The sequence below is a fragment of the Eleutherodactylus coqui genome, chromosome 13 (assembly GCF_035609145.1).
Source record: "Eleutherodactylus coqui strain aEleCoq1 chromosome 13, aEleCoq1.hap1, whole genome shotgun sequence".
Classification (NCBI taxonomy): Eukaryota; Metazoa; Chordata; class Amphibia; order Anura; family Eleutherodactylidae; genus Eleutherodactylus; species Eleutherodactylus coqui.
Window position 1 is genome coordinate 15798115 of NC_089849.1, and position 21790 is coordinate 15819904.

Here is a 21790-nt window from a genome sequence, read left to right on the forward strand (position 1 = left end):
TGCAGGGGGGGCGGGGATGGAAGAGCCAGGAGCAGGAACTGAGCTCCCGCCCCCTCTCTGCCTCCTCTCCACCCCTGTGCACTATTTGCAATGAAAGAAGGCGGAATGGGGCGTGGCTAAGTTCCGTGAATTATCCCCGCCCCCGTCCCACCTCTCCCCATTGCAAATAGTGCAGAGGGGCGGAAAGGAGGCAGAGAGGGGGCGGGAGCTCAGTTCCTGCTCCTGGCTCTTCCATCCTCTCCCCCCTGCAGATGAGGATGACGCATATCGGCTCGGCGTGAAAACCGAGCCGATATACATTCATGTGAATCCAGCCTGAGACTGTCGTTTGAGTGATGTTTTAGCAATCATCGCTCCGTGTAAATGGGCCTTTATCTGCATACGGCTCCATTGTTCTCCCACAGGACAACAGCTGAAAACAATGTTATCAGCGCTCCTGCGGAGAATCACAGCGTGCGGTCCCTGCTATCAGCTGGCCAGCCGAACGATGGTTTTTATGCTGAACTAAAAATCATTGTTCAGCCGAAAAGGTAACAATGGTAGCATTTACACGCAACAATTAATCGCTCAAAAGACATCGTTTGAATGAATTTTGAGCAATAATCTTTGCATGTAAATGGACCTTTAGCGTGTCATGTGGTCATCTGGTGGCAGCATATCGGTTACAAATTGACACAGGACATACAAAGGCATATATAAATATATCAGACAACATTTATAAGCCCACCGTTTAAATATTTAGATATCACAGCTTAGTTCTAGTAATATCTATATAATGCAGTCACCATAACAGTCAGATACCAGTTCTACATCTACACAGTTCTAAAAATTACAGAGCAGTTACCTCCAGTGGTCAGGGGGAAACAACTTCTCTGATTGGTCTCATCCACTTTCTCTTTTCTCCTCCATCCAGCCCAGATTGCCATGATGATTTTTTTTAAGGGGTTTTACCAGAATAACAAGTTATTCCCTATCCACAGATTGTTGTTGTTAGGGTCGTTCATGACTCTTGGCGACCCTAAAGGCGAGCTCCCTCCGTTTTTCAGTTTTTACACAGCATCAGCTTTGACAGTATCAGCCATCATGTCCTTTATCCGCTGGGTCTTCTTTTGCCACTGATCTGTCCAAGCATTATTGATTTTTCTAGCAACTTTGCTCACATTACATGGCCACAATCCGTGAGCCTGAGCCCAGCCATCATCTTGCCATCCATTGATTTATCACAGGATAGTAGGGAGTAACTTGCTGATCAGTGGGGGTCTCACGGCTAAGACCTCTGTCAATCTCAAGAACAGGACTTCCGTGTCCCGTTCTCTTGTCACTGTGGGGTCGCTCCTTCCCCAGCGGTGACATCAGTATTAGGGCTCGTTCACATGGGCGTATGCATACAACGCTGTGGGTCTCCTGCAACATAGTACACATTACAGCCCATTCAATCTGCCGGCAGAGACCGTGTATGGCACTGCGCATGCCCGCAAATGACACGAACACGGACATGCGTGATTTTCTTTTTAAATTCCCCACTCTGTTCAGACTGGGGATGTGTATTGATACGCTGCCCATACACAATGCATACATATGGACAGCGTTTCATACGCAGCTCATACTAGGGCTGTGTATGACATGCAGAGCCTGCTGCGATTTATTTCTCCTGCATATTGATTGGCAGTGTCCACACGCCGATGTGCATGGAAGAATGAAAGTACATTGACTTTCATTGCCTCCATTCACCGTGTGTTACGCACAGGATATACCCATGCGCAATACACGGTATCATAGAATCATAGAATGGCGGAGTTGGAAGGGCCCTCCAGGGTCATCGGGTCCAACCCCTTGCTCAGTGCAGGATCACTAAATCATCCCAGACAGATGTCTGTCCAGCCTTTGTTTGAACACTTCTATTGAAGGAAAACTCACCACCACGTTCTGTGGTAACCTGTTCCACTCATTGATCACCCTCACTATCTAATCTGCCTCCTCCTTTTCAGTTTCATCCCATTGCTTCTAGTCTTTCCTAGTCTATCGGTGATAATATGCCCGTGTGAATGAGCATTTAAGGGAGTGTTGGCTGGGCATGTGCGGTCAGCCCTCCATTCATTTCATGCCCCGCATAGTAATAATTCCCCTCTGTGCCCCACCACAAAATAATAATGCCCATTTTGTGCCCCAGGAAATTAATAGCCCCTCTCTATGCTCACAAAGTAGTAGTGTTCCCCTTGTGCCTCTTAAAGGGGATGTCTGGGTTTCTTAAAGAATTGTGTACTCATCTCTCTCGGCTCCCTGCAGCTCCATTCCTAGTGCCAGGCTATTTTGGATAGTCTGCAGAAGCCTTTTTATGAGATACCAGTCGCAGACATTAGTGCTCGAACACTAAGGCTTGTGATTGGCTGCAGCAGCCTGTGGCATGCCATACACAGGCTGCTGCAGGCTGTCAATACAGCAACATAGCTGAGACCAGAGCATGAGGTGCTGGAGCTACAGTGGAGCTAGAAGAGGCAGGTAGGATTTTATACATGGGGTATATGTTTTTTGTTTTTTTTTTACTAAATTTGAGCAACCCATTCACAGTAAAAGAGAGACCCCCTCCCCCTCCCGTGCCCCTCGTCAATGTAATAGAAGTGGCACTGTGGGCAGTTTTACAGCTTCAGGATATTGCTAAGCGGGTGGAATCATATAAGGATACAGTAAATATACTGTATGACATTTTCTATTAACACATAGTTTCTAATCTTGTAGCCGTGTGAACAAGGTGTGATAAGATTCATTTGCACAGGGCAGAATCTGAGCGACTTTCCCTTTAAGCAGGAAATAGAAAATAATGACAAGTTATGGTTGGATTTCCCATTCTATAAAACATTCTAAATATGTAACATAGTATCTGTACACACATTCAACACTGCCATCTGCTGGAGAATGTGTGATATTGCATATAATACCATCCAGACAGTGATTATTAGATTATTAATTGAGAAGTGTTCAAAGCGGCATAAATTATAAATAACAAGAAAACATGTGGAAAAAATGCTGCACATACAGAATACTTCCAGAAATAGAAGGGTTAATAGGTTATTTTGTCAATTCTCAAAAAGCAAAGCGACTGAACAAAAGAAAATTGTAAATCCCATCAGTATTTGGTGTGACCGCCCTTTACCTTCACACCAGCATCAGTTCTTCTAGATACACTCGCACACAGTCAGGGATTTAGTGGGATTATAGTCAGGGGTATGAATATCCAATTATACCGAACTGCTGATAATGATCAGCATCTTCACATGTAGGTTGAAATATGGTCTTTAACAGAAACAGAAACAGCTGTGTAGGAGGCTTAGCATGGGGTGTGGAACAGCCAAACTGCAACATAGGGGAGGTTGTGGAAGACAGTTTCTTGTCACAGGATATATACCATAACAAGACACAAGGTAGTTTTGCTGCATCAGCAACATCTCTCCCAGGCACAGATTTCACAGCAGACTGGGGGTTCATGCTATGCTGTTCAAGCTGTTTTGAAGACGCACCAAAAAATGGCCAACGTTGAGGGCCGCTGACTCAGTGGTCGACCAATTGCAGCAGATAAAAGACACACCATGCTTACTTCCATTTTAAATCGGAAGATGTCCAGCAGTGCCAGCAGCTGAGAACTGGCAGAAACCAGAGGGACCCGGGTACACCCATCAAGACGTGGTCTTCATGGGCAAATTGTGGCCAAAAAGCCACCTTCCAAGTAGAAACAAGGTGCTGAAAAATGCCAGCAGGCGCTGCGGACTGAGGAGCCACAATATGTGTTTGGAACAGAAGGCAGTTTATTCACTTTGCATTCTTTGAGTGGTGGACCCCTGTAGAACTGCTTTTGGGGACCCATGCAACAGTTTTGCCCCTGGAAACCCCTTTAGCCATACGCACCAATGCACTAGGAGCGGGTCCGTTGGCGCATGTTACACGGGGCAGATTTGCCACAAATTTTGCAAGAAAAAAATTTGCAAAGTTTCTGTGGGAAAAACAACCTGCAACGACCGTACTATGAGGATCTGTGGCATGGGGGCAAAACAAGCTGCAGCGACCGTATTATGAGGATCTGTGGCATGGGGACAAAACAAGCTGCAGCGACCGTATTATGAGGATCTGTGGCATGGGGGCAAAACAAGCTGCAGCGACCGTACTACTGGGGATCTGTGGCATGGGGGCAAAACAAGCTGCAGCGACCGTATTATGAGGATCTGTGGCATGGGGACAAAACAACCTGCAGCGACCGCACTACTGGGGATCTGTGGCATGGGGGCAAAACAACCTGCAGCGACCGTACTATTGGGGATCTGTGGCATGGGGGCAAAACAACCTGCAGCGACCGTACTATGAGGATCTGTGGCATGGGGACAAAACAACCTGCAGCGACCGTACTATTGGGGATCTGTGGCATGGGGACAAAACAACCTGCAGCGACCGTACTACTGGGGATCTGTGGCATGGGGACAAAACAACCTGCAGCGACCGCACTACTGGGGATCTGCGGCATGGGGGCAAAACAACCTGCAGCGACCGTACTATTGGGGATCTGTGGCATGGGGACAAAACAACCTGCAGCGACCATACTAAGAGGATCTGTGGCATGGGGACAAAACAACCTGCAGCGACCATACTAAGAGGATCTGTGGCATGGGGACAAAACAACCTGCAGCAACCGTACTATTGGGGATCTGTGGCATGGGGACAAAACAACCTGCAGCGACCGTACTATGAGAATCTGTGGCATGGGGACAAAACAACCTGCAGCGACCGTACTATGAGGATCTGCGGCATGGGGACAAAACAACCTGCAGTGACCGTACTTTGAGAATCTGTGGCATGGGGACAAAACAACCTGCAGCGACCGTACTAAGAGGATCTGTGGAATGGGGACAAAACAACCTGCAGCGACCGTACTACTGGGGATCTGTGGCATGGGGACAAAACAACCTGCAGCGACCGTACTACTGGGGATCTGTGGCATGGGGACAAAACAACCTGCAGCGACCGTACTATGAGGATCTGTGGCATGGGGACAAAACAACCTGCAGCGACCGTACTATGAGGATCTGCGGCATGGGGACAAAACAACCTGCAGTGACCGTACTTTGAGAATCTGTGGCATGGGGACAAAACAACCTGCAGCGACCGTACTAAGAGGATCTGTGGAATGGGGACAAAACAACCTGCAGCGACCGTACTACTGGGGATCTGTGGCATGGGGACAAAACAACCTGCAGCGACCGTACTACTGGGGATCTGTGGCATGGGGACAAAACAACCTGCAGCGACCGTACTATGAGGATCTGTGGCATGGGGACAAAACAACCTGCAGCGACCGTACTATGAGGATCTGCGGCATGGGGACAAAACAACCTGCAGTGACCGTACTTTGAGAATCTGTGGCATGGGGACAAAACAACCTGCAGCGACCGTACTAAGAGGATCTGTGGAATGGGGACAAAACAACCTGCAGCGACCGTACTACTGGGGATCTGTGGCATGGGGACAAAACAACCTGCAGCGACCGTAGTATGAGGATCTGTGGCATGGGGACAAAAAAAGCTGCAGCGACCGAACTACTGGAGATCTGTGGCATGGGGAAAAAACAACCTGCAGCGACCGTAGTATGAGGATCTGTGGCATGGGGACAAAAAAACCTGCAGCGACCGTACTATGAGGATCTGTGGCATGGGGACAAAACAACCTGCAGCAACCGTACTAAGAGGATCTGTGGCATGGGGACAAAACAACCTGCAGCGACCGTACTAAGAGGATCTGTGGCATCGGGAAAAAACAACCTCCAGCGACCGTACTACTGGGGATCTGTGGCATGGGGACAAAACAACCTGCAGCGACCGTATTACTGGGGATCTGTGTCATGGGGACAAAACAACCTGCAGCGACCGTACTATGAGAATCTGTGGCATGGGGACAAAACAACCTGCAGCGACTGCACTATGAGGATCTGTGGCACAGGGACAAAACAACCTGCAGCGACTGCACTATGAGGATCTGTGGCACGGGGACAAAACAACCTGCAGTGACCGTGCTATGAGGATCTGTGGCATGGGGACAAAACATCCTGCAGCGACCGTACTATGAGGATCTGTGCATGGGGACAAAACAACCTACAGTGACCGTACTACTGGGGATCTGTGGCATGGGGACAAAACAACCTGCAGCGACCGTACTATGAGGATCTGTGCATGGGGACAAAACAACCTACAGTGACCGTACTACTGGGGATCTGCGGCATGGGGACAAAACAACCTGCAGCGACCGTACTATTGGGGATCTGTGGCATGGGGACAAAAGAACCTGCAGCGACCATACTACTGGGGATCTGTGGCATGGGGGCAAAACAACCTGCAGCGACCGCACTACTGGGGATCTGTGGCATGGGGACAAAAGAACCTGCAGCGACCGTACTATTGGGGATCTGTGGCATGGGGACAAAACAACCTGCAGCGACCGTACTATGAGGATCTGTGGCATGGGGACAAAACAACCTGCAGCGACCGTACTACTGAGGATCTGTGGCATGGGGACAAAACAACCTGCAGCGGCCGTACTATGAGGATCTGTGGCATAGGGACAAAACAACCTGCAGCGACCGTATTATGAGGATCTGTGGCATGGGGGCAAAACAACCTGCAGCGACCGTACTATGAGGATCTGTGCCATGGGGACAAAACAACCTGCAGCGACCGTACTAAGAGGATCTGTGGCATGGGGACAAAACAACCTGCAGCGACCGTACTATGAGGATCTGTGGCATGGGGACAAAACAACCTGCAGCGACCGTACTATGAGGATCTGTGGCATGGGGACAAAACAACCTGCAGCGACCGTACTATTGGGGATCTGTGGGATGGGGGCAAAACAACCTGCAGCGACCGTACTATGAGGATCTGTGCCATGGGGACAAAACAACCTGCAGCGACCGTACTAAGAGGATCTGTGGCATGGGGACAAAACAACCTGCAGCGACCGTACTATTGGGGATCTGTGGCATGGGGACAAAACAACCTGCAGCGACCGTACTATGAGGATCTGTGGCATGGGGACAAAACAACCTGCAGCGACCGTACTATGAGGATCTGTGGCATGGGGACAAAACAACCTGCAGCGACCGTACTATTGGGGATCTGTGGGATGGGGACAAAACAACCTGCAGCGACCGTACTATGAGGATCTGTGTCATGGGTACAAAACAACCTGCAGCGACCGTACTATGAGGATCTGTGGCATGGGGACAAAACAACCTGCAGCGACCGCACTACTGGGGATCTGTGGCATGGGGACAAAACAACCTGCAGCGACCGTACTAAGAGGATCTGTGGCATATATGGCTGGAGATTATCTGCACGTCTTCTGCATGGGGAATCTGCTGTGGAAATCCCTCCCTGTTTGCAACTATTCTTGCAGATTTGCTTAAGATCTCGGCCTCTATTGAAGTCTATGACCAAATCTGCTGCAAAAACAAACATGCTGTGGATGTGACCTTTGTCCCACCCGTCAATTTCCACGCTGATTTAGTGGGGGGGTTTCCACAGCGTAGGGACAAAATAAGTGCGATGTCCATCCGATTTTCTGTCTAAAAATTGGAGAGAAAAATCATCCAAGTGCCTGTACCCTAATGGTGTATATTAGACAGTGCAGTCTTACAATGTGCCAGGGGTAGCACAGCCTGGGTGAGACATCTGGGGCATCATTAGACCGCTTTGTCTAACTTGTCTAATAGTTGGCTCAGTTCCTGAGTTTTTCCAACAAAATTTTGGCGCATTTCTTGGCACAGAGTGTTAAATGTAGGCCACCCTCCTTTTTTTTTTTTAACAAGACCACACCCACTTCAACAAAACCACACCTCTGTTTTGAGATGCTGCAAAAAAACTGTCTAAACACATAATAAATGTGATGCAAGGCATGTTAAACTGTTTAGACCATAAGCCTGGTGCATTCCCAGTGAATCTGATGATAATATTGATAAATGCCCCCACAATGTTAGTGCGAGGCCTGAAGCCTGACGAAGTGATTACAGCCCCCTGAAGAGTACCCGCATCTTAGGCCCTCCACCAAATACAGTATAATGGGGCAGATGTGGTAGTGAAAATGGCCCAGTTAAAGGGTATATTCACACTTCATGGATAGTTGTGATGATCCGCACCAGGACGTCCGCCGCAGCTCTGTGGCAAACGCCACTACAAAATCTGTACCAACAGTGCGGATCTTGTTCTGGAATTTCCTGGAAATTCTGCACCATTTCCCCAATGTGTGAACGCACCCTAAAGTGTCTTATATGCTTTGCAACACATTTTATGATGTGTTTTAGACACATTTTATATTCCACATTCCAAAATGGGAGTGACTTCATAGGAAGGGGCGTGGCTTCTAAAAAGAGGAGCATGGCCAAAATGTGACCTCATATGCCAAAATTGCACCACAATTTTGGTGCAAACACTGGCATAAAACTAAGCCAACTAATAGATGATATAAACTTACCCTTTATGGTGGCCTATGAAGTCCAAGTGCGACTGTCTTCTTCACTAGAAGCAATGGTTCCACCTTCTACCACTGAATACCTTCAATGGCCTATATTAAAGGGGATATACCAAGGTTACAAGTTATTCCCTATCCACAGGATAGGGTGTAACTTGCTGTTTTGCGGGGGTCTCAGTGCTGACAGCACCCACAAAGTGAGGAGGAGACTGAATGGGGCGCTGGTTGCGCAAGCGTGCTGCGGTTACATTCACCTTTAATGGCAGCAAGCGCTTGGGTATTTCCGTCAGCCCTATTGACATGAATGGGGCGCGGACTGTGCACGCTCAGCCAGTGCTCCATTTATTCTGGCGTCACAGTTCCGGTGGAGACAAGATACACTAGTACCCAATCAGCGACTGACACCAGCTGATCAACTATTGATGACCTATCCTGAGGATAGGACATCAGTAGCATTTTCCATGGAAAGCCCCTTTAAGTATATGTATAAAACAGATCCATAATGTGCTGCGGCCAACAGATTATACACTCGTTAGGGCACGGCATTTTGGTTTTATTGTGTTTTTCCCAATGTTTTATTGCACATGATAGCAGAAAATACACAGACATAGTATATAATAAATGTATTCAGCATCCGTTGTGACTCGTCATCTGAACTTTGGGGGCCGTAGAAATGCAGAATAAAGATGGAGGGACGATGCAATAAAACGCAGCTCCTTGCGGCCTCATCAGTAAATCATCCGGCTGCGCGGTTGGACTTCGGGGAGATTCTCGTCCTCGGCATCTGGAATATAAACATGCTTTCAGCCTAAAGGATTTTTACGCCTTTCGAGGTTCCTTACTTCTCCGTTCAAAGACCAGTTACATGAGATTTACTGCTGCTTTAAGGCCACAGAATCCTGGAGAAGCTACCAATTATGTCACGGAGCGGCCTGGGAGCCAGAAGCATCTTTCTCAATGAAATAGACTGCATATCTTTCGGGAGATCAAAGCCGGCGCAGACGTGTGGTGGGAAGGATGTCCATCAGACGGTCTTCTGGTGAATAATGTCATCACACACACCAGCGCTGCAGGAACCGGACCTGCCTTTCATTAGGCTTTTAAAGGCCCCATTAAATAAAGAAGGACCAGATTGTTTGGTTTCTTGGAGAACGTATGAATTTGTATGGATGCGTCTCTAAACCCTGTAGATTTTATAAACTGTGGTGGAAAGCTAGAAGGGTCGGAATAAGACGTTCAGCCTGGGGGCCTATAAAAGTCATAGAGGCGATCCTCTATGGCACATGTATCAGACTCAAGGCCCACGGGCTGAACTTGGCCTACCACAGCATTCAAGGCCCGCGGGCTGAACTTGACCTCCCACGGCACTCAAGACCCGTGGGCTGAACTTGGCCTCCCACGGCACTCAAGACCCATGGGCTGAACTTGGCCTCCCACGGCACTCAAGGCCCGTGGGCTGAACTTGGCCTCCCACGGCACTCAGGACCCGCGGGCTGAACTTGGCCTCCTGCAGCACTCAAGGCCCCGCAGCTGAACTTGGTCTACCACTTCACTCAAGGCCCGTGAGCTGAACTTGGCCTACCACATCAATCATGGCCCGCAGGCTGAACTTGGCCTACTACATCACTTTATGTGACCCACAAGATATGGACACAGAAGGACTGGCTCTCTACTTTCCCTGGAGGACACAGACAACGCTTGGCAGAGGGGGGCGGTGCCAGCACAGGGAGCGGGTGCCATCTTAAATTCTGAGCTTTGGCGCACCTTCGCACAACTCTGTTCAGCAGCTCACAGGTGGCGGCACAGCTCTACAAGCCTACCCAGCACCTTACCAAGGTAGATAGTCCGGGGCTGAAGAGGTGGAAGAGGAGAAACCCCATCATAGTGCAGAGAGTGCCATATAAGGAGTAGTGGGATAAGCACAAAAAAAAACAAAAAAGATCCAGCGCTCCAGAGGAATGCCTATTGTACTATATAAATGATAGGTCTCTTAGATATTTCCAAAACAAGCACTAACTTTTATTAACAGATATGTCCGACGCGTTTCGTCGCCTAAAAGCGACTTTTTCAAGTGACATATACACATATACCTTCTCCTTATATACATATGTTAAACCTTACCCACCCAATCATCTCTGCATATCCTCTGCATGGCCTCCTGAAGCGCCGGGTCCTGACTTCCGATGCACGGAAGGTTACCTGAAGGACTTCCGGTTCACGGTTACTGCTTCCGGGTTGCCACCATGGATATGCTATCTCAACAAAGTGACGTACGGACGTACCGGTCACGTGACTGTACTAGTCACATGATCGCACACCGTCCTAACGTCATCACATTCAGGATGCATCTGTATGATGCTTTTCTAGGGGGTGCGTTCCCATAGTAATGGGACGCATTCCCCCGACATATATCGGAACCATAAATATGTTTTCTCAGCAATATGACGCGCGGACGTGCCGGTCACGTGACTGTACTGGTCACATGATCGCAACACCGTCCTGACGTCATCACGCTCAGAATGAATCTGTGTGATGCTTCTATAGGAGGTGCGTTCCCATGGTAATGGAACGCATCCCTCCGGCATACAGCGGAACCTTCACTGTGTTGCTGTCATGTTTTATACACATAAAAAATGTGTCTAAAACTATGTAAATAGATCAATTTTGCATATCTCCTTAACGACATTATAAGTTTACAACAAACTCAATCACTTATTTCTTGTATACTACATTATTAACCCAATAAATACCCATTACTATCAATACATTCCCATTACTTTAAAAATATATATATATATAAATATAAGATCATCTAATAATAGCATATATATCATATCATAATACCAATCAAAATCATATATATCATAAATATCATAAAACTATATCATCACATTAAAAAACTTCAATAGATACTTTCTAAACTATAATCCCATCCATATATCTATGGATGGGTACATCCCAGTTGTCAATAAAAAAACCTTAAAAAACTAATAAATACATAAATACATAGAAAAAATGGGAAAAAATAGAAAAAAGGGGCCCTGATTAAAATTTCTCTAACACTTCATTGAGACCATGCGGGACAAGGGAATTTAACTTAAATATCCAAAACATCTCCTTGGTACGTAAATTTCTAATAGACCGTAAGGAGATGCTCTCCAGGGGGGTAACCTTCAAGCCTGCGGGATCACAATTATGGTGTATTTTAAAATGCCTAGAGACGCTGTGTTGCATAAAACCCTTCCTTATGTTGCTTTTATGCCTTGAGATTCGTGCTCTCAACATATTAAGGGTTCTCCCCACATACTTTTTGTGACAAGGACATTCCAAAAGGTATATAACATTTTTGGATCTACATGTAAGGTGTTGCCTTATCTGGATTTCCTCCCCATCCTGACCTATTATTTTTCTAATTTCATGTGCGATGTGTATGCAACTCTTGCACCTCTTCTTACCACATTTATATACTCCTTTTTGCCCTTCTTTCCCTTCTTGCTCCTCTTTAACTCTGTTTTCTTTTTTCGGGCGGGATGGGGCCAACATATTCTTAAGGGTCCTATTTTTTCTAAAAATGCATTTAGGATTTTGATCTATACAATTTCCCAAAAAAGGGTCATTCTTTAATATACCCCAATTTTTCTTGATTATTGCCTTAATTTCCTTATGTTGTGAACTATACTTTGTAATGAACGTGGTCTTTTGAGATCCATTCTTCTGAATCCCCTCTTTGTCTTTTTTCTGTTCTTTTCTTTTTGATATCTCACATACCCGTTTATAGGCCCCCTCTATTATTTCTCCTGGGTATCCCTTTTCTCTAAATCTTTGTTTTAAAATTTCTGATTGTGCATCAAAATCGGATTTTTTTGAACAATTTCTTCTTATCCTCCTAAGCTGTCCGTACGGGATGTTAGTACGCCAACTTTTAAGATGACAACTATTAAAATCTAAAAAGCTATTGGTATCTACTGGTTTAAAAAATGTCCTTGTAGTAATTTTTCCCTCTTCAATGAATATCTCCAAATCCAAAAACACTATTTTATGCGGATTACAAGTATCGGTAAACTTAAAATTAAATTCATTAATATTTAGGGTATCAATAAATTCCCTCAAACTCTCTACGTCCCCCCTCCATATCATCAAAATGTCATCAATATATCGTTTGTATAACCCAACACGTGGGTCTTTAAAACGATTCTTCTCGAATATGCCCATTACGAGGTTGGCAAAGCTAGGGGCACATTTAGTGCCAATAGCTGTGCCCCTTGTCTGCCTGTAAAAAACTCCATCATATGTAAAACAATTATTACTTAAAATAAAAGACATGGCTTCTATAAGAAAATCCTTTTGTTGATTTGGCATAAGGGGATCTTCATCTAAAATTTCTCTTATGGCCTCTAGACCTTGTTTATGTGATATGTTCGAGTACAATGCCTCAACATCTAGAGAACACCATATTGAGGGGTTATGCCATTGTTCTTCCTTTAAAATCTCCAATAAATGGCCAGTGTCCTTAATATATGATGGCAAAGTTTTTACATAGCGTTGTAATTGTATGTCCACATATTCCGACAGGTGACTCGTTATTGAACACATACCCGCTATGATAGGGCGTCCGGGAGGCTTATGTACGCACTTATGTAGTTTGGGAATGTGATAGAAATAAGGGATATCTGCATCTATATTGATAATATATTTGTATTCTGTTCTAGAAATCCCATTTTCCTCTAAAGCCCTCTTCATCATGTCATGGAACATTATATTAATTTCACCCATGGGGTCTTTATCCAATTTCTTATAATAAGATGCATCATCCAATATCCTTAAAGCTTCCCCATGGTAATATGAATGATCCATCAACACTATTCCCCCACCTTTGTCCGCTTGCCTTACTACCACCTCCTTTTCTTTAGTAAGTCGATCTAATGTTTTTTTCTGTTTTTCATTTAAATTAGGTTTCCCTATATGGGTCTTCTTTTTTTTACACATCATGTTAAAGTCCCTAAGGACATTCTGGTAGAAGAGCTGAAGGTATTCACCCTTCGATTCTGTGGGATAAAATTTTGAGTGGGGTTTTAGTTCTGTGATGATGGGTTCATCTAATGAAAATTCACCTAATACATCTTCATTATTACTATTTCCATTTTTTTCCTCTCGAGGATGTTGTAAAAAATACCTATTTAGAGTGAGTTTGCGAAGGAATGCATTAAGGTCGACAAAAAGATCGAACATATTAGATCTTTGGGTGGGGCTAAATGAAAGACCTTTCGACAAAATTTCGACTTCTTTTCGCCTCAGTAAATACCGTGAGATGTTAAAAATACCGCATTTTCTTGCTTCCTCAAAGCTAACTACTTCCTCATCTGTATTTGATTTGTTTCTACGTTTCTTGTGTTTTTTACCACCCCTCGTGCCCCTTCTTTTGTCCCTTCCATTTTTCTTTTTTGAACCTGGGTGGACTGTGTTAATGGATGGTAAAACTGTGTGATCTTGGACCTCGCTCCCAATCCACTGGTAGTTTGGTAAGTTCTTACTTTGCTCTGATTGGGGGCATTGCTCCCCAATCGGGTAGTCATGGATGGTGCTGTTTGATTGATAGTGACCAGAGGGCAACGAATGGTATCTTGTAACCCTAAAAAAACCTGACCTGAGCCCGTTTGATTATGGGAACTGATATTATTTATCACACCCTCTTTCCGCCCAGTTGTTGTGTTTTTTTTTTGGCCCCTTTTTTCTATTTTTTCCCATTTTTTCTATGTATTTATGTATTTATTAGTTTTTTAAGGTTTTTTTATTGACAACTGGGATGTACCCATCCATAGATATATGGATGGGATTATAGTTTAGAAAGTATCTATTGAAGTTTTTTAATGTGATGATATAGTTTTATGATATTTATGATATATATGATTTTGATTGGTATTATGATATGATATATATGCTATTATTAGATGATCTTATATTTATATATATATATATTTTTAAAGTAATGGGAATGTATTGATAGTAATGGGTATTTATTGGGTTAATAATGTAGTATACAAGAAATAAGTGATTGAGTTTGTTGTAAACTTATAATGTCGTTAAGGAGATATGCAAAATTGATCTATTTACATAGTTTTAGACACATTTTTTATGTGTATAAAACATGACAGCAACACAGTGAAGGTTCCGCTGTATGCCGGAGGGATGCGTTCCATTACCATGGGAACGCACCTCCTATAGAAGCATCACACAGATTCATTCTGAGCGTGATGACGTCAGGACGGTGTTGCGATCATGTGACCAGTACAGTCACGTGACCGGCACGTCCGCGCGTCATATTGCTGAGAAAACATATTTATGGTTCCGATATATGTCGGGGGAATGCGTCCCATTACTATGGGAACGCACCCCCTAGAAAAGCATCATACAGATGCATCCTGAATGTGATGACGTTAGGACGGTGTGCGATCATGTGACTAGTACAGTCACGTGACCGGTACGTCCGTACGTCACTTTGTTGAGATAGCATATCCATGGTGGCAACCCGGAAGCAGTAACCGTGAACCGGAAGTCCTTCAGGTAACCTTCCGTGCATCGGAAGTCAGGACCCGGCGCTTCAGGAGGCCATGCAGAGGATATGCAGAGATGATTGGGTGGGTAAGGTTTAACATATGTATATAAGGAGAAGGTATATGTGTATATGTCACTTGAAAAAGTCGCTTTTAGGCGACGAAACGCGTCGGACATATCTGTTAATAAAAGTTAGTGCTTGTTTTGGAAATATCTAAGAGACCTATCATTTATATAGTACAATAGGCATTCCTCTGGAGCGCTGGATCTTTTTTGTTTTTTTTTGTGCTTATCCCATTTATATTCAGTCGCACCCTGTCACAGGGGTGTGACAGATCCTTGCTTGCTTCAGTGGTATTGACTTCCTGAATCTCCGATTGGTGACTGCAGCAATTGTACAACGTGTACCAGGACGTGGAGGTGTTAGGTGGAGGGTCTCTTTACAGTGGCCCATCCACCTGCACCGGGTAAGTCCCAAAAAGATTTTCTGTTTTTTTACATCTTGGAAATTACATTCTAGTGGGTGGAGCGCCGTCACTTATTGTTTTTTACTTTTGTTTTTTACGGTCTTCGTCACGGAGGTCCGGGCTACGTTTTCTGGTGACTGGCGAACCCCTACGTTATGGATCTTCTAGAGAAGGAGTGGGCATTATTGCCTAAAAGAGTTCACGGGCTATTGGCTGAATATTCCAAGGACTTGGAAAAACTTAAGTCTTCTTCGATCCCTCAGGATTTTGAGGGGACTTTGGTTTGGCCCAAGGAAACATTGGATATAGTACCACCTAAGGAATTTCATTCCCTTAAAAATTCCATCTATGATACCTGGAGGCATACACTAGACTTGCTTTTTTTGAAATTATATCAAGAGAATAATCTTGCACCCAGGGGTTTGAGAGTGCATATACAGTCGGCTTTCCCTAATGATAAGGATTTTACGGGTGGGTGGGGTCTCATGTTGGGTACGTTTACGACCCTTATGTTGGACAAATTGACTGCTAAGCGGACTTCCCTTTCTGAGGAGGGTCTCAAATTGGTCTACAGTTATGGGGTACTAAGTAACAAGGAGGAAATTTCTGTTGCTATTAATTATATACATAAAATAGAAAAAGAGATTTGTTTAAGGAAAGTTAAAAAGCTTATCCGGGATTTAGATGATTTTAATCAAAAAGTCTTTTTTCCTAAAGATTATAAGAGGAAGAGACCCCAGAGGAGCCATACAAGAGAAGTATCAACAAGAGGTGAGGTACAACATGAGAGAAATAATTTGAGGAATCAGCAGGAGCCCCATACATCGGGAGAAGGTAGACATGAAAAGGTTATTGAAAATAATGCATATATACCTCCCCAGAAAAAGATCTGGTTTGGGGAAACAAGGGTGTTCACGAATTATAATCGGTCTAATGAACGTAGAAAGAATAGGGAATGGAATTTGGGAAGAAACCAATATTCACACATACATGACAATTCTTATCCTTGGGAACCAGTTAGATCTAGAAATCAGTACAGAGGGGGGAGAAGAAGGGGGTTAGAGAGGAAGAACTATACACATTCAAGAATCCATGATAACAATAGTACATCTCATATGGAAACCAGACCTAGACATAGGATCAATAGGGATAATATGACACAAACAGAAGGGGGGCAGGGTTACACTAATGGAAGTTTTAATGCATTGCATCTTCAGGATTTGGATGGTGAGAATACTGTTAATTTACAGTCCATGATTACAGTGGATGATACTAGATGTGAGAATACCAAAGACATAATTGCTAGTCCCATGGTTACACCTATTAGAAGATTGGAAGTTTCCAGGAAAACGCCGGAGAGATTAAATAGTGACCATATATTTTTCACTCCGGAATTAATTCCACACCCTATTGAGAGAGCCCTTTTAACATCTCCCCTTGGAAATTCCCCCACGGATATATTAGATCTATGCCTAGCGAACACAACAACTGGGCGGAAAGAGGGTGTGATAAATAATATCAGTTCCCATAATCAAACGGGCTCAGGTCAGGTTTTTTTAGGGTTACAAGATACCATTCGTTGCCCTCTGGTCACTATCAATCAAACAGCACCATCCATGACTACCCGATTGGGGAGCAATGCCCCCAATCAGAGCAAAGTAAGAACTTACCAAACTACCAGTGGATTGGGAGCGAGGTCCAAGATCACACAGTTTTACCATCCATTAACACAGTCCACCCAGGTTCAAAAAAGAAAAATGGAAGGGACAAAAGAAGGGGCACGAGGGGTGGTAAAAAACACAAGAAACGTAGAAACAAATCAAATACAGATGAGGAAGTAGTTAGCTTTGAGGAAGCAAGAAAATGCGGTATTTTTAACATCTCACGGTATTTACTGAGGCGAAAAGAAGTCGAAATTTTGTCGAAAGGTCTTTCATTTAGCCCCACCCAAAGATCTAATATGTTCGATCTTTTTGTCGACCTTAATGCATTCCTTCGCAAACTCACTCTAAATAGGTATTTTTTACAACATCCTCGAGAGGAAAAAAATGGAAATAGTAATAATGAAGATGTATTAGGTGAATTTTCATTAGATGAACCCATCATCACAGAACTAAAACCCCACTCAAAATTTTATCCCACAGAATCGAAGGGTGAATACCTTCAGCTCTTCTACCAGAATGTCCTTAGGGACTTTAACATGATGTGTAAAAAAAAGAAGACCCATATAGGGAAACCTAATTTAAATGAAAAACAGAAAAAAACATTAGATCGACTTACTAAAGAAAAGGAGGTGGTAGTAAGGCAAGCGGACAAAGGTGGGGGAATAGTGTTGATGGATCATTCATATTACCATGGGGAAGCTTTAAGGATATTGGATGATGCATCTTATTATAAGAAATTGGATAAAGACCCCATGGGTGAAATTAATATAATGTTCCATGACATGATGAAGAGGGCTTTAGAGGAAAATGGGATTTCTAGAACAGAATACAAATATATTATCAATATAGATGCAGATATCCCTTATTTCTATCACATTCCCAAACTACATAAGTGCGTACATAAGCCTCCCGGACGCCCTATCATAGCGGGTATGTGTTCAATAACGAGTCACCTGTCGGAATATGTGGACATACAATTACAACGCTATGTAAAAACTTTGCCATCATATATTAAGGACACTGGCCATTTATTGGAGATTTTAAAGGAAGAACAATGGCATAACCCCTCAATATGGTGTTCTCTAGATGTTGAGGCATTGTACTCGAACATATCACATAAACAAGGTCTAGAGGCCATAAGAGAAATTTTAGATGAAGATCCCCTTATGCCAAATCAACAAAAGGATTTTCTTATAGAAGCCATGTCTTTTATTTTAAGTAATAATTGTTTTACATATGATGGAGTTTTTTACAGGCAGACAAGGGGCACAGCTATGGGCACTAAATGTGCCCCTAGCTTTGCCAACCTCGTAATGGGCATATTCGAGAAGAATCGTTTTAAAGACCCACGTGTTGGGTTATACAAACGATATATTGATGACATTTTGATGATATGGAGGGGGGACGTAGAGAGTTTGAGGGAATTTATTGATACCCTAAATATTAATGAATTTAATTTTAAGTTTACCGATACTTGTAATCCGCATAAAATAGTGTTTTTGGATTTGGAGATATTCATTGAAGAGGGAAAAATTACTACAAGGACATTTTTTAAACCAGTAGATACCAATAGCTTTTTAGATTTTAATAGTTGTCATCTTAAAAGTTGGCGTACTAACATCCCGTACGGACAGCTTAGGAGGATAAGAAGAAATTGTTCAAAAAAATCCGATTTTGATGCACAATCAGAAATTTTAAAACAAAGATTTAGAGAAAAGGGATACCCAGGAGAAATAATAGAGGGGGCCTATAAACGGGTATGTGAGATATCAAAAAGAAAAGAACAGAAAAAAGACAAAGAGGGGATTCAGAAGAATGGATCTCAAAAGACCACGTTCATTACAAAGTATAGTTCACAACATAAGGAAATTAAGGCAATAATCAAGAAAAATTGGGGTATATTAAAGAATGACCCTTTTTTGGGAAATTGTATAGATCAAAATCCTAAATGCATTTTTAGAAAAAATAGGACCCTTAAGAATATGTTGGCCCCATCCCGCCCGAAAAAAGAAAACAGAGTTAAAGAGGAGCAAGAAGGGAAAGAAGGGCAAAAAGGAGTATATAAATGTGGTAAGAAGAGGTGCAAGAGTTGCATACACATCGCACATGAAATTAGAAAAATAATAGGTCAGGATGGGGAGGAAATCCAGATAAGGCAACACCTTACATGTAGATCCAAAAATGTTATATACCTTTTGGAATGTCCTTGTCACAAAAAGTATGTGGGGAGAACCCTTAATATGTTGAGAGCACGAATCTCAAGGCATAAAAGCAACATAAGGAAGGGTTTTATGCAACACAGCGTCTCTAGGCATTTTAAAATACACCATAATTGTGATCCCGCAGGCTTGAAGGTTACCCCCCTGGAGAGCATCTCCTTACGGTCTATTAGAAATTTACGTACCAAGGAGATGTTTTGGATATTTAAGTTAAATTCCCTTGTCCCGCATGGTCTCAATGAAGTGTTAGAGAAATTTTAATCAGGGCCCCTTTTTTCTATTTTTTCCCATTTTTTCTATGTATTTATGTATTTATTAGTTTTTTAAGGTTTTTTTATTGACAACTGGGATGTACCCATCCATAGATATATGGATGGGATTATAGTTTAGAAAGTATCTATTGAAGTTTTTTAATGTGATGATATAGTTTTATGATATTTATGATATATATGATTTTGATTGGTATTATGATATGATATATATGCTATTATTAGATGATCTTATATTTATATATATATATATTTTTAAAGTAATGGGAATGTATTGATAGTAATGGGTATTTATTGGGTTAATAATGTAGTATACAAGAAATAAGTGATTGAGTTTGTTGTAAACTTATAATGTCGTTAAGGAGATATGCAAAATTGATCTATTTACATAGTTTTAGACACATTTTTTATGTGTATAAAACATGACAGCAACACAGTGAAGGTTCCGCTGTATGCCGGAGGGATGCGTTCCATTACCATGGGAACGCACCTCCTATAGAAGCATCACACAGATTCATTCTGAGCGTGATGACGTCAGGACGGTGTTGCGATCATGTGACCAGTACAGTCACGTGACCGGCACGTCCGCGCGTCATATTGCTGAGAAAACATATTTATGGTTCCGATATATGTCGGGGGAATGCGTCCCATTACTATGGGAACGCACCCCCTAGAAAAGCATCATACAGATGCATCCTGAATGTGATGACGTTAGGACGGTGTGCGATCATGTGACTAGTACAGTCACGTGACCGGTACGTCCGTACGTCACTTTGTTGAGATAGCATATCCATGGTGGCAACCCGGAAGCAGTAACCGTGAACCGGAAGTCCTTCAGGTAACCTTCCGTGCATCGGAAGTCAGGACCCGGCGCTTCAGGAGGCCATGCAGAGGATATGCAGAGATGATTGGGTGGGTAAGGTTTAACATATGTATATAAGGAGAAGGTATATGTGTATATGTCACTTGAAAAAGTCGCTTTTAGGCGACGAAACGCGTCGGACATATCTGTTAATAAAAGTTAGTGCTTGTTTTGGAAATATCTAAGAGACCTATCATTTATATAGTACAATAGGCATTCCTCTGGAGCGCTGGATCTTTTTTGTTTTTTTTTGTGCTTATCCCATTTATATTCAGTCGCACCCTGTCACAGGGGTGTGACAGATCCTTGCTTGCTTCAGTGGTATTGACTTCCTGAATCTCCGATTGGTGACTGCAGCAATTGTACAACGTGTACCAGGACGTGGAGGTGTTAGGTGGAGGGTCTCTTTACAGTGGCCCATCCACCTGCACCGGGTAAGTCCCAAAAAGATTTTCTGTTTTTTTACATCTTGGAAATTACATTCTAGTGGGTGGAGCGCCGTCACTTATTGTTTTTTACTTTTGTTTTTTACGGTCTTCGTCACGGAGGTCCGGGCTACGTTTTCTGGTGACTGGCGAACCCCTACGTTATGGATCTTCTAGAGAAGGAGTGGGCATTATTGCCTAAAAGAGTTCACGGGCTATTGGCTGAATATTCCAAGGACTTGGAAAAACTTAAGTCTTCTTCGATCCCTCAGGATTTTGAGGGGACTTTGGTTTGGCCCAAGGAAACATTGGATATAGTACCACCTAAGGAATTTCATTCCCTTAAAAATTCCATCTATGATACCTGGAGGCATACACTAGACTTGCTTTTTTTGAAATTATATCAAGAGAATAATCTTGCACCCAGGGGTTTGAGAGTGCATATACAGTCGGCTTTCCCTAATGATAAGGATTTTACGGGTGGGTGGGGTCTCATGTTGGGTACGTTTACGACCCTTATGTTGGACAAATTGACTGCTAAGCGGACTTCCCTTTCTGAGGAGGGTCTCAAATTGGTCTACAGTTATGGGGTACTAAGTAACAAGGAGGAAATTTCTGTTGCTATTAATTATATACATAAAATAGAAAAAGAGATTTGTTTAAGGAAAGTTAAAAAGCTTATCCGGGATTTAGATGATTTTAATCAAAAAGTCTTTTTTCCTAAAGATTATAAGAGGAAGAGACCCCAGAGGAGCCATACAAGAGAAGTATCAACAAGAGGTGAGGTACAACATGAGAGAAATAATTTGAGGAATCAGCAGGAGCCCCAT

General features: G+C 43.3%; 1 long non-coding RNA gene across 2 annotated transcripts in view; it reads right to left on the reverse strand.

The window, feature by feature from the left end:
- Positions 1-9143: 9143 nt before the first annotated feature.
- The window catches only part of LOC136587757 (uncharacterized), a 206818-nt gene continuing 194171 nt past the window's right edge, over positions 9144-21790 (reverse strand). For both annotated transcript variants that reach the window (XR_010787490.1, XR_010787489.1), the window contains one exon: positions 9144-9286. This is a non-coding gene — a long non-coding RNA (uncharacterized lncRNA). The remainder of the gene's footprint in view (positions 9287-21790) is intronic.